Below are 18,289 nucleotides of genomic sequence, written 5' to 3' on the forward strand. Positions count from 1 at the left end.
AAAACATAAGTGAGATATCTCCAGCTTTTTACACTTTGAATGGGCTGAGATTCATTTAGACTGTAATTCTTGAAGAAGTAGAGCACTCAGAATTTCCATGACCAGCATGAAAAGATAAGGGGACACAGGGTCTCCCTGTCTTAGCCCTCTCTTCCCTTGAAAGTATCCTTCCGGAGTCCCATTTACCATCACCGAAGTAAGGCAAAACATAGCATATCTGAAGCCATTCTATGAATAAGAGTGGAAACTTGAACTTGTGTAAAATTGCTTCTAGCGCTTGCCAAGAAATAGAATCATAAGCTTTCTGAATGTCTAGCTTATTGCACATCTTTTCTGCCCATTCTTCCTTAAGTACCCTCGCAGTAGTTCATGGGCCATCAGAAGATTGTCCTGAGTCAATCATCTAGGAATAAAGGCAGATTGGGAGCTTGATACCAAAGATGAAATGCAACCCTTCATTCTGTTTGTTAGTACTTTTGAGACACATTTATAAATAATGTTACAACACGCGATGGGCCTAAAGGAAGCAATATGAGAGCATTTTTCATCTTCGGAATGAGACATAGAAATGTAGAGTTAATACCTCCTAAAAGCTACTTATGGCTAAAAATACACTTAATAGCTCTAGTAAAATCATTGCCAATAACATCCCAGTTTTTCTTGAAAAAGCAAGCATTAAATCCATCTGGTCCTGGTGCCTTGTTATCTTCCATCGCAAACAATGCTTTTTTGATCTCCATGTCACTTATAGGGGAAGCTAATGACTGATTTGTAACATGATTTACCTCAGCAACATGTATACTAATCTACTTCTACTTACATGATCTCTTGTTCTGTTAATGTTTGGCATGGTAGATTATGTCATATTAATAGGAAGTATGTTAAGAACATAAACATACTTGGTTTAATTCCTAACCTGAATGATAATTTTACACACTGTGAATCTTGCTGATAATATGAAAATGACATAGTTTTACCTACGAATAAATGATGGAATTTGAACGCAAGTAAAACTAAAACTAATTTCATGTGTGTTATCAAAGATTTCTACTCTCGAATCTATCAAAATAGAGTGGAGTAAAAGATTCATTCCACTCCTAGTTCTTTAGCATTCAATGTTTTCTACGACTATCGGTCTATCCAAAGTTAATGAGAGTAATGGCGGGAAATTATACTACGATGTGAATTATACTAACGAGATATGCCTGGGTAGGGCGCGGGGTGCTCTCAACCTATGCCTGGGTAGGGCGCGGGATGCGCCTTGGTGAATTTCGAGTTCTAGGCACTTAGGTGCAGGGTGCGCTCACTTGTAGTGTTGGTAGGGCGCGGGTCATGCTCAGGATGAAAACTAGAATTCTAGTGTTTTAGGCGCGGGTCGCGTGATAAGAGCCCAAAACTGTAGTTTTAATCCTGTAACAGACATACTTTTAGACCAATTATGTGAGTAATAATTAAGAGTTAACACTGATTACGTGTTTTTATGTATTTCAGGCTTCAAAGTCCATTATGTGCAGATATGTGCCACTTTAGCGAGATAAAGAAGCAAAGGTCGGTTGCTAAGGAGTTCTGTGATTAAAGGCCAAGATTCAAGAAGATAAAGCCTTTCTAAAGCCCGGTCAAAAGCTGAAAAGTCGATGCGGGCAGAAAAAGCACACAAGTCAGCAGAACTTCCGAAGGCCGTATCTTTGGACTCAGACCTTGGAATGGGGCCTACCTTATGTCAAAACGACCGGCTCGGAAAGAGAATTCCAATGGTCTAAGCCTTGACCCAATCAGAGGAACAAAAGTGGACGAAAAGTCTGTTGAAGCCAAGTGCAGCTGAAGAGGCCTTTTTGAACTGAAAGAATTGGGTTTTGGGCCTGATTCTCTAGCCCAAAACATGGCTCCAAGCCCATGCACGATTTTTGGATCTGAATGTATAAAAACCAAAGCTTCACTCTTTGTTAATGGGAGATAAGGGTAGAGAATTAGGTTAGAAAATAAAAGTAGCTTAGAATAGAAAGTAGCCATTATAATAGCTTCTAGATCTAGATTTAATTCTTTATGTTAAGTTTAGTTTCCAATCCAATTCTTGTTTTAGATTAAACTCTAGAATCATTATTCTTAATTATATTGATTAATAAAATAGCTAGTTTGTTAATTTCGATTCTTGTCATTTACATTTGTGTTAGATTTGATTTCATTTATTACTTGTTATTCAATTCTTAGTTATTAATTAGATTTTAATTATTGTTTAATTTAGATTAGTAAATTTCAATTCTTTATATTATGTTTAGTTTTAATTTAATCGGAAATGATTGCGTAATGATTCTCGGCTAAACCTCCATTAGAGGGGGTTGAGAAGCCTTGATGAAAGCTTGATTCCGATTATCGTAGAGTCATCGCAATTTCCTTTCCACTCTAGAAGTGATTAGTTCACCATGAGAATGGGTTTAATCGTTCACATGCTAGTTATGAATTGGTAGGAATGCCATGTGTAATTAGGGATTAGGAATAACATATTATTGCTGGGCAGATTCATCCGATTCTGATTATTATTCGTGTTAGTAGGATTAAGTCGAAGTTAAGGTGGAATCAATCCCCTCTAACTCCTTATCATAGAATCAACGTAGCATTCCCATAGTTGTTCTGATAGTCGACTAGTTGCATCTTGTGGGTAGTTGCATCGTAGTCTAGTTGCCACTACGTAAATCTCTCATTAGACTTTAGAGTTAAGAGTACTTATACGTAGAGAACATGAACATGCGGAAGGACTAGGAGTGGAACGAACTTCCTACTCCACTATATCTCATAGGATTGAGAGTAGAATCTTTGATAAACATATAAGCACATAAGATAGTTTTAGTTTACTTACGTTTTGAGTGCATCGTTCATTTTATGTTTTATCAAATGGCGCCGCTGCCATCTTAGTTTAACATTCGCATAGTTTTCGTAGTGTAATGGCGGAAGTCCCATTTCACCCACCCACCCTTGTTTGATTCATACTTTGGTTTTCCGTTTCATCGTTGAAAGATTCTGTGACAAAATTACATCGAAGCGATCAAGGCTTATAAAGGGCTGCTGCTCTATAGCTCGAACACGGCGTGACCCGCCCTAAGTTCTTGGAACGAACGACCCGCCCGCCTTTGCTAATTTTTCCGGAATTCTACAGTTTTGACTCGAACTTTGATTTTTCAAGTTTTTCAGTGTTCTAACTTGTAATATACACTGAACACGCGTAAACAAGACGCTATTCATAAGCGAAGCAAGGACGCAATCAGGTATTCCTTTCTTCCACACCTCGCATCTCCTGTTAGAGGTTTATACTAGTATATTAGAATTGTTTGGAGTGTTGATGTGTTTAGTGTAAGTTTGGTTTTAGCCTTGTATGAGATTAAGGTCTGGCCGAACAAAAACACCGAACGTAATTATCCAACAACGTCAACAAACAAGTCTATCTAGTATACCACCCACTACACCTCTAGCTACTATTTCACACACATCACGACACAATGCCCGAATTTTAAGACTCCTCTCTCTGACTTCTACAAAGCCTTGAGCGATAGCCCCAAATCTTGCATTGTTCTAGCAGTGGGGGATTTCCGAAACACCACAAATATTTTTAATTTGTTACCCGTTTTTCATGGATTAGACCATGAGAAACCTTATCAGCACATGCGTAGGATTGAACAAGTCCTAACAACATTCCACCATCCTACGGTTGGTGCGGAACAAATTAAACTCGTGGTATTCCCTTTCACCTTAGCCGATAAAAGGCGTCTTGGTTAACCGCCCAAACGCCTAATTTACGTGGACTCGTGGGCTTAAACTTGTTCAGCTGTTTATGGAACATTTTACCCACCCCTAAAGACGGATGAGATGCTTTCCAAGATTCATTTCTTTTAGACAAAATCCTCATGAAACATTTTCAGAGGCTTGGAATCGTTTCACCGATCTCCTTATAGAGTGTCCACATCATAACTTAGCTTAAAGACACGTTAGTTCGTGCCATTTTCAAAGGACTTCTACACCACCATAAAGAAGTCCTAGACATAATGAATGGGGGTAGTTTCTTAAGAAAAGGAGCCTCGGAGGCTTATAAATTTTTAGAGGATCAAACTAAGCGAAATAACAACTGGGGTAGTGATGATATCCACCGCTCCACTAGTTCATCAAATATAGTTAAGGCCGCCGGTATGTTTGAAATTAAACACGATCCCGAGCTTAAAACTCTAATCGAATCACTCACTAAAAAGGTAGAGGCCATTTCTGTTCAACAAAAGCCTATCCCCGTCATGAACGTAAATTCAAATCCATGTAGTTTCTGTTGGAGCCCTGAGCATCCCGACTCCCACTGTCCTATAGCCTATGAACAGGCTTGTTCCATTAATAGTGAACCTAACGCCCCTTGGAGACAAAATCCCAACTTCGGTTGGAGAAATAACCAACACGTCACACCTCCAGGGTACAATAATCAATATGTTAGGCCAACACAAAGTTTTAACCAAGCTCCACCACGACAAGGACAGGGTCAGGGTAATTTTCATAATTATAACAACCAAGTGCAACCTCGACAAGGTCAAACACAAGGTCAAGGTAGTTATAATAATTATAATGCTAATAGAGGTATCGTTCCGGTAAATAATAACTATCAAAATCCACCCATAAATAATTCACGTGAAATAGTTCCAGTCACACCACCCGTGACTACTACACCCACACAACCGGATCGTCTTGACACAACCATGGCTCAATCTAACCAACATCTTCTACAATCCGTTAATAATTTAACCCAACAGTTGGCTCAAGATAAAGCCCAACCCAAAGGTGTGTTTCCAGGTCACGAAATACCTAATCCTAAAACAACAAATACAGCCTTTGAGGTAACCGATAATACTAGTAATGAATATGAAAATGTAGGTGAGCTAAAGGCCATCACCACTCTCCGTTTTGGCAGAGTGGTTGATAACAAAGTAACTATGCCTATAGTTACCCCACCAGTAGCCCCTACACCTGCTATTTTACTAGATACCGAAATAGAAACTTAAGAGCCTACCACTGTAGAGGTACCAGTTACAACACAACCTAAGAAACAGAAATCCACGGTTAAACATCCAGGTGATACTATTGCTAAATATAGACAGAAACCACCGTTTCCACAAAAATTAGCCGTGTTAACTAGGGATACAAATTATGAGGAGATTAGGGATGTTTTCAAGAATCTAACTATAAATTTTCCCTTCCTCGAAGCTATTAAAAAGCTACCACACCATGCTAAGTTTCTTAAGGAATTGTGTACTACTAGGCGTAAGACCAATATACCAAAAGACGCCTTTTTAACAGAACAATTCCCAACTCTATCCGAACATAATGGAATTGTTAAGTATAAGGACCCTGGTCGTCCTACTGTACAATGCACCTTAGGAGATTCTTATACGACGACCGCGTTATTAGACTTGGGGGCTAGTGTTAACTTACTCCCGTTTTATTTGTATAGACAAATAGGTCTAGACGAGATGCAACCCACTAAAATGACATTGCAATTAGCTGATCGGTCTATTAAGTATCCTAAGGGTGTGGTCGAAAATGTTCTGGTAAAAGTTCAGGATTTTTACTATCCGGCTGATTTTGTCATCCTCGATACAGAAGTCGTTAACGACTCTGTCCCGATCATCTTAGGGCGTCCTTTCCTGGTGACCGCCAATGCGCTCATTAATTGTCGCGATGGTTCAATGTCCATGTCTTTTGGCCATCTTGCTGTTGAAGTCATTGTTTTTAAAACAAACACACAGTTACCCGATCCGTCTATGGATGGAGAGGTTAGCATGATCGAGAGCTTTGCTCGAGATTATTTCAACAACACATTCCCTGATAATCATATGCCCAAATTTCTTTCCTTTGAAAGTTCAGACTCTAACATTTCCATCCCTACACTAGTCGATACACATATTACGGATGAGGATGAGATAGATGACTTTCTCAAAGATGTAGAGGACTATCATAGTAACGAGGATATGACCAATCTAGATGAGCAATTTGATGAGTTTCTTAGAGCAGGTGATGATTCACCCTATCAAGAACTACTTTGCACAACATCCACCTCGACTTCCCTCCTTCCACCCTTTCAAAGGAATCTCGAGTTTGCACTCGATCCTTTTGTTTCATCTGTGCTTGATAAGTTTTTAAATCCACCTAGTAAAGAAATACTTCAAAAGACAAAAGCATTTGACACCTTCATTTTCAGACTTGAAACAGTCCCTACACACACCATGAATGAGTTTTGTGCTAAAACCACATCCTCATTGTTTACATGCTATCCTTCTACAACTTATCCATATCCACCATATTCTCCACAACCATTCAGTTTTCCACACTTATTTACTAGAACACCCACTCGTTCAAATTTGAAAAAGAAGGTGCATGCTAGGTTACGTAATAGGGTTATCCGACTTCATTTTCATTTCACTCGGTTGCGTAATAGGAAATCTTGGTGCTTGATTGTGTTTGGATATGTTTTCTGTGATATTTATTTATGGAATGATCCACAACTATTTTGGTTGTTAATATATGATAAACTGCATGTTCATACATATGTTTAGATAAAGTCTCGAGTATCTGACTATAAACGACTCAACTTTTGTGTTGTTGCATTTCCTTTCATTTCCATATATTGGTGAGTGCACCATTAAGGTAACCGGGCCCTCCCTACGGAGTGTGTGGCTGTAAGTACCGGATCCTAAGTCCACAATTAACATAATTCATGTTTTCCACTCTTGCATGTTTTTCTTGGATTTTTGAGTCATGTTTCTCTATGGGGTGAATCATGTCTTTCTTGTTTATTGTTTTTCTTTTTACAAAGTAAAAATATATATATATTAAAGAATAAACATAGTAATCTAGGAAGTCTCGGGAATCTAACTTTAAAAGACCCACTACTAAAAACAAATTTTCTAAGCTTCGTTGTAAAAAAATTTGTTTGGGGGTGGGGTGTTCGTGTTTCCGTCCTAGAATGTTTATGTCCCATTATAGTTGTTTAGGCCGTTTAATTGTATTACGATCCGGGTTGACATAATCTTGAATTTAGAGCTCAGTCGTTCGCATAACGTACGTTAGGCACGCACTTCTAGGTGTTTTCCACTATCTTATATGTCATCCACGGTCGGAATAGAGTGTTTTATGGATCATTGGATTGGAAATTCTCTCCTGATCAATTCCATATCTCATTCACAAAAATCGGACCGGTAACGAAGCGGCAATTTTGATTTGAAGTTTCGCGAAAAAATCGAAAAATTCAAAAATTTCGAATTGGGCTTGGGCCCAACCCGCGCCCACCGGCAGCGCACCCGCGCCCTTACCTTCACCATCAGTTCATCAGTTTTTCCACAAACCGCCATTAACAAGCTTTAAACACGACCTAAAAAAATAAATTAAAAAGAAAACCTAATTAACCCACGCCCACAATCCAAGACCCAACCCAAATCTACTCCAACCGCGCCGCCCCACAACCTCCACCAATTTACATCAACAAAAACCACCGGAAAATCAAAATTAAAAAAAAAAATCGGTCTTTGCCGCCACCACACCACCACACACCACCACCACCATCTTTTTTAGTGAGGTGTCCTCATTGCTTCCCCCTACCTTCTATAAAACCTCAAACCGTATTCAAACTTCCAATGGCTTAACAACGCCGGATTTTTTGCGGAGCAGATTTTTATCGGCGACCACTTCGCCGCCGCTTTTACGGTGACGAAATGATCAGTAGAGACTGGAATAGCTTGTGGTACTCGACTGAAGCCTATTACCACGAAGACTTAGTCCGACGGTTCTACAATACGAGGGAGTTGGAGGGGACTAGGATTTTTGTTATGGTGGCGAAGAGGAGAAAGGAAGTGACTACTGGATTGTTGGCTGAGATTCTAGGCATTCCGCCTAGAATCCATCTAGATGTCACGTTACAGGAGTCCCAATATAATGGGGTAGAGTCAGTGATGAACGTGACAATTACTGAAGGGAACTACAATGCGAGATCGCATTGTGTTCGCCAGGCATCCCTAAGAACCAACCAGCTGGCTGCAGCTCAGTGGATTGGTCGGAACGTCCTGGGGAAGGAGAAGGTCAGCGACATCGGCCTGAACTACCTCCACATCTTATGGATACTCTAGGAGTAGAAGTACGAGTTCTGTATCTTGGAGTTTTTGCTTAGCATGATTAGGGGAGTAGGGAAGTCTGTTGCACCTCTCCCTGTGTTGATAACCAAGATCATCTTTGAAGTTGAGGCAGAGCAATTTCGGCGACTAATAGGTCTTACATCACCCTACAATCAAAACCCTCGTGATCTATAAGGAGTGTGTCCAACGAGTTTGGAGGTTGGCTGAGGATAGAGAAGAAGACGAGGAGGATGGGGGAAACGAGAATGCCGAGGAGGATGGGGGAAATCAGAATGCCTCGGAGGATGAGGAGGACTTGACTTGTTTTGATGCGGATGCCTTGGAGAGGTGTTGGTCAGATGCAGAACGCATGGCCGTAATTCATCGTGGCATGCGTTCGCTCAACACTATCTGCGAAGACCTCCGGACTCGATAGGCAACTATCCATCATAACTTCGAGATCCGATCCCAGCGGGAGGATGAGAGGTGGGAACAGATGAGGGCCGAGCTAGAAGCTCAGCGCCAGTTCCGGACCGACATGCTTGCACGATTCCCACCTCACAGGGATTCTCCTTCTGAGGACACACCATCGAGGCACAAAGCGCCATCGCCAGAAAGGATCTAATGGTGCTGGCCCATCGAGCTCGAGAGCCATCCCCGGACCTTGTGCCCTCTCGCTACCAAGACGGAGTGGTTAGGGATAGTATCGTTTGATGTTTCTATTTTTATTTGTAGTTTCATTATTGTCATTTATTTTCATGTAAGTTTTAATTTCCGTAATTTGAATTTGGTAGTGAAAATGTACTTGAATGAAAATTTTAATATAACGGTTATTTTCATTATCGTGGTTGTTTAATATTGATCCCACCTTCCCAAATTGTTTGGGGGTGGTTTTATCTATTCCAAAGATGATTTTTTACATGACCCTCGTCTTAGAATTTATTGCGGAGTCAAGGTGAAAATATGGCCGTTTAGGCATATCTATGAATAAGTATCATGGTAGGATGAAATATCGATTAAATAGGTAGATTCTATCATAAATTCAACCTAAAAGATACTAGGTTTGTTTTAGAATCAAGAAAATGAGTTGTTTCCGTTTTCGGGTTTGGAAATTTTGGTATTTCCGGAAACTGCCGTAAAAACCTTTTGGCAACTTCCCGATCCGTTTTAGCAACTTAAAACCTATATAAACTTCATACATTCTACACTCACAACTCACACTACACCTAACCTCCATCACTCACCTTTCACTCCCACGATTCCCACGTTTCGTCTCATTTTCCGAGTTTCAGCAACTCCGAGCGCACTCGCGCCCTAGAGGAGCGCACTCGCGCTCTGCAATTTTTTTTAGATTTTTTGTCAGAGCGCACTCGCGCCCAAGGTGAGCGCGACCCGCGCTCAAACACTGGAATTCCAAATCTTCAGAGCGCACTCGTGCCCTAAGAGAGCGCACTCGCGCCCTGACTTCCGTGGACCAGAAAAATTCCAGTTTTCTGCGGGTAGTTTCCGTATCATTCGCAGCTATTCCAGAGCGTAATTTTGAGATGACATCTCCAACATTAATACCGGAACAATCTTTCGAGGATTTGTTCCAAAGCACTACTTATGGTGCTTGGTTTCAAGAAAGCGATCACATACGTTATTTTGGGAGGGCCGCTTATGGTAAGACGATGCACTTTATTCTCCAACACTAGCATCTTATTTTTATGATAACTGCATTTTCTTTGAAAGACCAGATGGAGAACAAGTGTTCTCCATCAACATTGCTAATGAACCAATGGAAATTACCAGGTTCTTGCTAGCATTTGTTCTTGGACTATGCTATTTGAAATACAAGACCCATGGTGTTATTGGGTAGATAATATGTATGTCTACACTTATGAGTTTTTGCATGAGTCGTATGGGGCGGGCATTTTCCATATTGAGGACCAAGGGGAATATAACGTCGCCTTTGGTAGCCTGTCCATGAACATAGGAACTGTTATGTTTTGGATCATGCTAAACATTTTTGGGGAATGATGTTTTTCTTCTGTGAATGATGCCACTTGCAGCATTTTCCTTTCTTTAGCCACGGGACGTATGTGTCATGACCTTCCCCGAACCTTGATGTCTAGTTTAGCTCGATCCCATAGCATGAGGCATAAGTACCTTCTTATGCCTGTTCTGATTTCCCGTATTATGCTATGTTTCTTTCCTATTTTTTGTACACGTTTCACGGATTGGATTACGGTCGACACTGTACGACCCACCAATAGTATTATTCGATCCTTCCGTGCAATGACTTTGAAAGGGTGGAGGATACAACCTCATCGGGTTGCACCCTACACCACGTCAGACCAAGTAGCACTTAATAGGTTAGCAATAATAGATGATAAATGGCGGGAAGCCTGACAAATTATCATGGAATGGCAGGACGCAAAGGAACCTCATTTCTTTATGGAAGAAGAGGATGAGGAAGATGATGAGTAATGTCGGAGATAAGGTAAGTTTTCATTCTATTTAGTGTCTGCTTCTGTCCCAAGCAATTTCATTCTTTTTAACCCCATAATGGGTAGAACTCTTATAGAGTTGAGTAAGTTTTTATTTCCTATATTAGTATGTTCTAACTTTGTTTTGCAGATGTTCCTGAATCTCACGCGCTTCAATGGTAATTTTCCTACCCTCTTTATTTATATGCTTTGAGGACAAAGCATGCTTCTTGTTTGGGGGGGGGGGCATAGAAACACGTGTAATTAAGGCATCTATTAGGATATAGATATGTATGATAGGCATTTGTTTTCTAGTTAAAATTTCAAAAATTCAAAAATATAAATAAATAAGTTATGCTATACACTTAGGAATATTGGTATTGTTTTCTTTCTTTATGCTCTTAACAATCTAGAAGTCTCACGTAGCTTTTGCATCAGAATAATTGTTAGAAACTTAGGTTAATATATAGGTAATAATCTTTGCATCTATCTATAAATATATTACATGAGTATCGATGATTGTTAGCAGTAAGTTTCTGAAATCTAGGCTAGAGTACTTATTTTGCAAATCCTGTGAGAATATAGCCTAAAGCCTTATATGAGCCAAACATTTGACAAATGACATAAGGGAGAAGTAAAATCCGGATAGAGATATCACACGTCCACTTGCTTGATTACTAAACCATATCCTAAGCGAGAATTTAGGCCCTCTTTGGATCGATATAGCCAAAAATTCAAACCTATGAATTATTTTCCGCTAGTCGCCCCTCTGAGCCTTTCTTTAACCTTCCATAAACCACAAATCCTTTACCCTATTACAAAACAAAACAAAATAAAAAAATTAAACCTACCCAATTTAGATAAGTCTGAGAATAGAATGCGGAAGAGAGAAGAAGAGAAAAACCTGTGTAAACAAAAGTTAGTTAATTGCTTCAGAAAATAAAGAAAAGAAGTTTCCATCCAAAGAAAAGAAAAATAAAAATAGAAATAAAAAAAAAAAAAAAAAAAAAGAATAAAAGGAGTCAAAAGCCAAAGAAAAAGAAAAAAATATGGCTAAGGATGGAAACAAAGTGTAGAAGCAAAAGTAAATAACAAGGTTTTCTCTAGTTACATAATCTGAAGACTCTATTATCTCAGACTTGTCCTTTTTGAATATACATTTCCTTCCTTCTTAAACCATCTCCTAATCCCCGCAACACCTAATGAAGACCTCTAGCTCAATTAGGAATAGGTTAGTGTGATAGTAAGTGGCAGATGTGTTTGATCGACTCGGCTTCCTTGTTGTCATTGAGATTGTAAGGTAAAGTGTGCCCACGCGACATCGGAGTAATAAACTTGAGTGGAAAAATCAGAGTGTTGTATCTTGACTATTATTGTGAGAACCTACTTAAGGACGTTATTCCGAGTTTCAGAAACGAACCTGCTAGACATTTCATAGTATTACTCATTGTATATATGTTTATTATAGATGATTGATTATTATGTATACATTAGCTTAGGTTTTGACTTGATTACTCTATATGCATTACTAGTGAGAGGCATAGTTAATTTAAAGCATGGATAAGGAAACAATAGTTTTATTTCTTAATCGTTGTAGTATAGTTGAAGTTTGTGAGTACCTTCACTGGAAAACTCTCACGAGGCTATAACTCGTCCACTAGGGAATTCCTAGTGGTTTAAGGCCTTGTTGCATATGGTCAATGCAATCCAACTCAGCAAAACGAGAGTAGTTAGAACTCCATTTTTGGTAACTTATTCTAATTTCTCATATTTGCTTGAGGACAAGCAAAATGCTGTTTGGGGGTGGTTTGATAAGAGCCTAAAACTGTAGTTTTAACCCTGTAACAGACATACTTTTAAACCAATTATATGAGTAATAATTAAGAGTTAACACTGATTACGTGTTTTTATGCATTTCAGGCTTCAAAGTCCATTATGTGCAGATATGTGCCACTTTAGCGAGATAAAGAAGCAAAGGTCGGTTGCTAAGGAGTTCTGTGATTAAAGGCCAAGATTCAAGAAGATAAAGCCTTTCTAAAGCCCGGTCAAAAGCTGAAAAGTCGAAGTGAGGGCAGAACAACAAACACAAGTCGTGAGAACTTCGAAGGCCGTATCTTTGGACTCAGACCTCGGAATGGGGCCTACCTTATGTCAAAACGACTGGCTCGGAAAGATCTTTCCAATGGTCTAAGCTTTGACCCAATCAAAGGAACAAAGTGGACAAAAAGTCTGTTGAAGCCAACTGCAGCTGAAGAGGCCTTTTTGGACTGAAAGAATTGGGTTTTGGGCCTGATTCTCTGGCCCAAAACATGGCTCCAAGCCCATGCACGATTTTTGGATCTGAATGTATAAAAACCAAAGCTTCACTCTTTGTTAATGGGAGATAAGGGTAGAGAATTAGGTTAGAAAATAAAAGTAGCTTAGAATAGAAAGTAGCCATTAGAATAGCTTCTAGATCTAGATTTAATTGTTTATGTTAAGTTTAGTTTCCAATACAATTCTTGTTTTAGATTAAACTCTAGAATCATTATTCTTAATTAGATTGATTAATAAAATAGCTAGTTTGTTAATTTCGATTCTTGTCATTTACATTTGTGTTAGATCTGATTTCATTTATTACTTGTTATTCAATTCTTAGTTATTAATTAGATTTTAATTATTGTTTAATTTAGATTAGTAAATTTTAATTCTTTATATTATGTTTAGTTTTAATTTAATCGAAAATGACTGGGTAATGATTCTCAGCTAAACCTCCATTAGAGGGGGTTGAGAAGCCTTGATGAAAGCTTGATTCCGATTATCGTAGAGTCGTCGCAATTTCCTTTCCACTCTATAAGCGATTAGTTCACCATGAGAATGGGTTTAATCGTTCACATGCTAGTTATGAATTGGTAGGAATGCCATGTGTAAATAGGGATTAGGAATAACCATATTGTTCTGCGAAGCAGTTCAATTCGGATTACGACGATTCGTCGTTAGTAGGATTAAGTCGAGTTAAGGTGGAATCATTCCCCCTCTAACTCCTTATCATAGAATCAACATAGCATTCCCATAGTTGTTCTAATAGTCGACTAGTTGCATCTTGTGGGTAGTTGCATCGTAGTCTAGTTGCCACTTCGTAAATCTCTCATTAGACTTTAGAGTTAAGAGTACTTATACGTAGAGAACATGAACATGCGGAAGGACTAGGAGTGGAATGAACTTCCTACTCCACTATATCTCATAGGATTGAGAGTAGAATCTTTGATAAACATATAGGCACATAAGATAGTTTTAGTTTACTTACGTTTTGAGTGCATCATTCATTTCGTAGGTAAACTATGTAATTTTATGTTTTATCATCGCACTTTAAAGAAATTTTGACTGACAGTGCCTAGGGCACAGGTGGCGCTCCACTGGGGCGTAGGTGCGCTCTGAGGTGCTGAAATGCGAAAGTGAGAAGGAAAAAGATGGAAAACGTGGGAGTGAAAGGTGAGAGATGAAAGTTGGGATATATTGTGGGTTGTGAGTAAAGAATGAAGGAAGTTTATATAGGTTGTGAGCTTCCAAAACGAATCGGCAAGTTGCCAAAAAGTTTTAAGGCAATTGCTGAAAACAAAATATTTCCGAAACCGAAAATGGAAACAACCCATATTCTCTATTCTAAAACAAACCCAATATCTTTTAGGTTGAATTAGGATAGTAACTGCCTAACTCATTGAGATTTCATCCTAACACCACATCTAATCCTAGGTATGCCAATATCGACAATATTCTCAACCATCACTCTAAAATAACTTCTAAAATGGAGGATCATATAACAAATCATGCTATAGTAAATAATCCCACCCCCAAACAATTCGAGAAGGTGGGATTAACAATAAAAACAACGCACAATTTGAAAAGAACCACATTATATTAAAATTGCAATTCAAACAACATTTAACTACGAAATTCAAATTTAACTACTGAATTCAAAACTTAATATCCTAACTAATAAAAACAATAAAAACAACTAAATAACATCGAAACAACAAATTTTTTGAAACCTCTAGCCACATGATGAAGATGGACCCTGAGATGGAGATTGGGCCTGGAATGAAGATGGGGACTGAGATGAAGAAGGGCCCGAGCCATCCGTCCTTTAACGACGACGCTCATGCCTCTCAGACTCATCTGAAACAGAAACCTCTAGGGGTGGCATGCATCATAGAATCTCTAATTAGAACAAGCATTATGTTTCCATTGCTACTTTCATCTTTGCCTTCATCTCTTTATAATCCGCATCATGACGCTGAAGGAGTGTCCCCATGTTATACAAGAGATCATCCTGACCCTTTTCGAGGTTTTCAAAACTCGTCTGAAGGTTCTTTTGTTTATTTCAAATTATAATCTGCCTATCCCGTACATCTTCACAAATAGCATAAATATAACACACGCCAGTATGCAACACTGACATGCATTCTAAATCAGACATACACCTCTCCAAGGAATCTTCATCCAAACATGTCATGTCCTCCATTTCCTCATCCAAATCAACCACCCTATCCTCCGGCAACATCCAAGTCTTTTGGATACACTCCGTATAAATAATTTCATTTGAATGCAATTTCAACATAGTTCGCTCAGTTCTTGGTTCCCCCCCACCCAAGACAACATTATCTTCGTAATTAAAGCAGGAAATGGTGCAATACTCTTCCCAACTCCTCTAATCATATTTATCAAAAACTCGAGGATACATAATTCATACCTCTTCTCTTGCAATATCCAGATAACGTGCAGACATGTCGAACTGATGTCGCTCACTTTCTCCTTCCCAATGACGTTCTTACCAATCTACTGAATTACAACCAGTTGGTTGGTTTGTAGAGATGACTGTCAAGCACAATGAGAATTCAGATTTTATTGACCTTCTATGAGAGTGTCTTTCATCAATGCAAGAACTCCAGTATACTGGGATTCCTGCACGGTGGCTTCGAGGTGGCATTCAGGCGTAATGCCTACAATCTCAGCCAACTTCTCTCTCAATAATGCTATCCTAGTCACAGCCACCTTCATGAAAGTTTTCTGACCATCCAACTCTCTCTTCTAATAGAATTGTTCAACCAAATCGGAGTGGTAGAAATCATCTGTCGAGTACCACAACCTATTCTAATTCCTCCTAATTATCTCGTTACGAAAAAATGGCGTAAAGCGGGCGGCAGTAAAAGCTTGTTCCGACAAAATTCTTTGTCTTAGAGCCATTAAAGTTTTGAGTGGATTTGTGGGTTTGAATAAGGTGGGGAATGGAGTTAAAATCAAACTCACTTAAAAGAATGGGAGGAATTGGTGTGGGAGAGGTTTGCAGAAGATTTGAGATGTTTTAAACTTTAGGCGTGGGTTTAGTTAGGTTTTATATTTTTATTTTTTATTTATTTTTTATTTATTTATTTATTTGGTTCCTAGGGTTTGAAGCTTGTTAATGGCGATGGTGAAAACAAACTCGCAACTGTTAGTTTGAAGATGGAGATGAACGTGCGCACGAGAATGGGCCCAAGCCCAATTTGGTTTTCCGAATATTTTTTTTATTTTTCGCGCAACTTCAAACTAAAATTGCCGCTTCGTTACCGGTCCGATCTTTGCAAATGAAATATGAAAATAATCAGAAGAGAATTTGCAATCCAATGATCCATAAAACACTTTATTCCGACCATGGGTGACATATGAGAAGATGAAAAATGCCTCGAAGTGCGTGCATGATGTAAGTTATGCGAACGAATGAAATCTAAATTCATAGATAATGTCAACCCGAATCAAAATATGATTAAATGGCCTAAGCAACATAAATGGAAAGTTGAACAATCCAGTGTGAAAAAACAAACACCCCACCCCCAAACAAATTTTTGGCAATGAAGTTTGAAAACTTGTTTTAATGTGGGTCTTTTAAGGTCAGATTCCCGAGACTTTCTAGATTACTATTTTTATGGTTTTGATATTTTTTACTTTTTATGAATAAGATTTAATATAAGAAAAAAGAAAAACAATTAATACATAATTCACACTATAGAAGAACATGACTCAAAAACCGAGAAAACATGCAAATGTTAAATGTGGACTTAGGATCCGGTACTTACAGCCACACACTCTATAGGGAGGGCCCGGTTACCTAAATGGTGCACTTACCAATATATGGAATTGTAAGGAAGTACACCAACTAACAAAATGAGCCGTTTATAGTAAGTTACTCGAGACTTTAACAAATAACTGGATATATATATATATATACCTTGCAATTTTCCATATATCAACAACCTAAAGAGTTGTGGGTCTTTCCATAAATAAATAACATGGAATGCACCCCAAAACAGAATCAAGAACCAAGATTTTCTATGATGCAACTTATTAAAATAAAAGCAAAGTTTGATAGATCTAAAACATAACCGAGCATGCACCTTCTTTTTTGTCTTTGAACGAGAGGGTGTCCAAGTGAATGATCGTGAGAAAATGGATATTTGTGGAAGATATGTTGGATATGGATAAGTTTTAGAAGTAAGGAATGGAAAAAATGAGAATGTGGGTTTAGCACAAAACTCATTCATGGTGTAGATGGGAACTGTCTCAATTCTGAAAATGAAGGTGTCAAGTGCATTTCTCTTGGGAATTATTTCTGTATTAAGAGGATTAAGAAAATCATTAAGCACAGAAGAAACAAGAGGGTCAAGCGCAAACTCCAGGTTCCTTTGAAAAGGTGGAAGGTAGGGAAAATTGATGATGAAAAATGAATGAGTGTCAGCTAGAGCTCTCATGTTTAGATCAGTAGAAGCCTTGAGATATGCCAGACATTCCTCAATAGGTGGGTCAAAAGAATCACTAGGATAGAGGGTGAAAAATTCATCTTCCGTCATAGCGTCAAGAGATAAATGGATGTTGGCAGGGTGGGACTCGCGAGGTGGCAGGGAAGAATTGCAAAAGAGATGAAGGAAATCTTCCTTAATTTCATCTACGTCTAAGGAGTCCTTGTCGAAGTTGGAACTTCCAAAGGAAAGGAATTGGTGCATCTGGTCATCCGGAAACGTGGTTTTGAAATAATCATGAGCTAAGCTCTCGATCATGCTAACCTCTCCATTGATATTCGTATCAGAAAATTGTTTGATTGTTTTAAAAACATTGACCTCAACAGAAAGATGGCCAAAAGATAAGGACATCGAACCATCGTGGCAGTTTATTAGCACGTTGGTAGTTGCCAAGAAAGGGCACCCAAAAATGATCGGAATAGAGTCGTTAGCGTCTTCTGTATCGAGGATAACAAAATCCATAGGATAGTAGAAATCCTAAACCTTAACCAGCATATTTTCCACTACACCCTTAGGATACTTGATAGACCTATCAGCTAATTGCAACGTCATTGTTGTAGGTTGCATTTCCTGTAGACCTATTTATTTATATAAATAATAAGGGAGTAAGTTAACACTTACCCCCAGATCTAATAAAGTAGTGGTCGTGTGAGTATCCCTTAAAGTGCATTGTACAGTAAGACGACCAGGGTCCTTGTACTTAATGATTCCATTCTGGTTCGTTAAAGTTGGAAACTGTTCAGTTAAAAAGGCGTCTTTAGGAATCTTTGTCTGACGCCTAGTAGTGCACAACTCTTTGAGAAACTTAGCATGGTGAGGTAACTTTTTAATTGCTTTGAGAAAAGGTAAGTTTATCGTTAGATTTTTAAAAATGTCTCTA

At 38.7% G+C, this 18,289-nt stretch overlaps 1 pseudogene; it reads right to left on the bottom strand.

Annotated features, from left to right (window-relative positions):
• Positions 1–3,868: 3,868 nt before the first annotated feature.
• On the bottom strand, positions 3,869–3,963 carry LOC147525224 (small nucleolar RNA R71; annotated as a pseudogene).
• Between the last annotated feature and the right edge of the window lie 14,326 nt (positions 3,964–18,289).

The sequence above is a fragment of the Coptis chinensis genome, chromosome 1 (genome assembly GCF_015680905.1).
Source record: "Coptis chinensis isolate HL-2020 chromosome 1, ASM1568090v1, whole genome shotgun sequence".
Classification (NCBI taxonomy): Eukaryota; Viridiplantae; Streptophyta; class Magnoliopsida; order Ranunculales; family Ranunculaceae; genus Coptis; species Coptis chinensis.